Source organism: Belonocnema kinseyi, chromosome 8 (genome assembly GCF_010883055.1).
Source record: "Belonocnema kinseyi isolate 2016_QV_RU_SX_M_011 chromosome 8, B_treatae_v1, whole genome shotgun sequence".
NCBI lineage: Eukaryota > Metazoa > Arthropoda > Insecta > Hymenoptera > Cynipidae > Belonocnema > Belonocnema kinseyi.
The window spans coordinates 89,104,078-89,106,340 of record NC_046664.1 but is presented as its reverse complement, the minus strand read 5'-3'; the positions used below and the strand labels follow the sequence as shown (position 1 = coordinate 89,106,340).

Genomic DNA, 2,263 nt, shown 5'->3' with positions numbered 1-2,263 from the left:
AAGAGATAAAAATACAAAACGACTTTGAAGAAAACAAGAAACTACTTTATAAAAAAATGAAAGGAGACAATAGTACAGAAATTGTCAACATGAGATAATAGTAGAGGGGAAACGGTATATGATGCAGACGAAATACTAGAGGCTTTCAGAGACTATTTTAGGAGACAATTCGGAGATGAAGCTATAGGACACCACAACTGCGATGTTGAACACGATGCGATGGAAAACTCAATTGAGAAAGTCTGTGTCACTGAGGTTAGGGATATAATTAAGAGCTTGAAAAACGGTAAGGCTGCCGGGGTAGACGGTATTAACGCTGAAATGCTTAAACACGGTGGCGCGTGCATACCACATAGACTGTGCAAATTGATAAATTTATGTTTCGAGATGGGAGACGTCCCAGACTATTGGAAAAAAGCGATTATCGTGCCAATATATAAGAGAAAGGGAGATAAAAGCGAGTGCAATAATTACAGAGGGATTAGCTTATTAAGCACCGTAAGTAAAATATATTCAAAAATACTTATTTCGTAGGTAAGGAAAATAACAAAAGCAAAAATTTGGGAAGTCCAAAGTTGGTTTATGCCTGGAAGAGTAGGGAAAAAAGTTTTCTGTGCATTTGTTGACCTAGAAAAAGCTTTTTACAAGGTAGATAGAAGTAAACTTTGGGAAGTCCTGAAAGAGTATGGAGTCAATGGATGGATCCTACAAGTTATAAAAACAATATATACAGGTAGCAAAGCGAGTGTAAGAGTGAATGGGAAACTGATTGACTGTTTCGATATTATTCAAGGAGCTAGACAAGGATGCGTTATGTCTTCATGGTTATTTATATTATTTATGCACAAGTGTTTAAGAATGGCTCTCTTCGACGAAGAGGGTGTGGATCTCGAAACAGTAAGAGTATGTGGGTTAGCGTTCGCAGATGATAAGGTTGTTATGGCAGAGTCTATCGAAGACTTACAAAGAATGTTGAATAAACTAGATGCAAGCATGAACAGCATGGGCCTCAAAATTAACGCAAAAAAACAAAAACTATGGTGTTTGAAGGAAAGAGTGAAAAAACACTATGCAATATTATATTAAATGATGAGAGAATTGAACAAGTTGATAAGTTCGTATACATTGGTAGCTTATTTACTAGGGACAGGAAGATAGAGGAGGAATTAGATAGACGAATAAATGAAGGTGAGAAGGTTATTGGTAGAGCAGCTCCCCTTATCAGAAGTAAAAATATATTAAATAAAGGTAAAATGGCAATACATAATTCTATATTTGTACCGACTGTACTATAAGGTAGCGAGACATGGACTTATCAAGAAAAAGATAAAAGTAAAATTAACGCAATTGACATGAGATTCATGTGCATAATATGCGGGAAAACCCTGATGGACAAAGTAAGTAACGAGATAATTCTAAAAGAATGTGGTGCAGAAGAGACGCTAATAGTCACATGGGAAAGAAATCGATTAAGATGGTTCGGGTATGTTGAGAGAATGCCAAATGAACCACTAACGAAACAAATGTATCAAGATAAAATAAATGGCAGCGTTCCCAGAGGTAGACCGCGGAAAGAATGGTTAGAATGTGTGAATGAGACCCTAGTTAGAAGAGACATAAGTAGTCGCAGAAACACGAGAGCCTGCATGAAAAAATGCATGGACATAAAAGAAGATAGAGAAGTATGCCACGACAGGCAAGTATGGCGGCAAATAGTTAATAAAAAGAGTGTCAGTAGAGTGAATGACGCCTGAAACAAAAGACCTTGGCCACTAATGGACCCAAGTGGGGAACATTACATAACGACTTCGTGAGGTTCTTCGCTTGGGGTGATTGCTAGAGAGATTGATCAGCAACCTGGGTCGGAGCAGTGTTGCGGAACGAACGTGTTATTTACTTAAATAGCACGAGAATTCTGGATCAATCTGAAAAATCTCTATCCCTTCCACACACTACTCCTTTCCCCTACCGAGTGAGTCACACCTACCCCGAAAGGGAAATGGCCTAATGGTGTAATAATAATAATAATAATAATAATAAAATTAAATAAATAAATGAAAGGATCCATCTTATTAATTAATTTGACGTTTAATTAGGGATGTGAATCGTGAAATATTTTTACACTTCAACTTGCCCGTTTCTTAGATTTGCAAACAGGGATTACAATCGCCCAAAATAGTATAAATTATAAATCAACTACATTTAAAACAAAATTGTCATGGGGCCATCCATATACCAGGTGGACAATTTTTCACCACTTTTT

The 2,263-nt window shown here is 36.9% G+C and overlaps 1 protein-coding gene across 3 annotated transcripts in view; it reads left to right on the top strand.

The window, feature by feature from the left end:
* The window catches only part of LOC117178180, a 68,407-nt gene that overhangs the window by 61,197 nt on the left and 4,947 nt on the right, over positions 1-2,263 (top strand). The gene's annotated exons all lie outside the window — the stretch shown is intronic.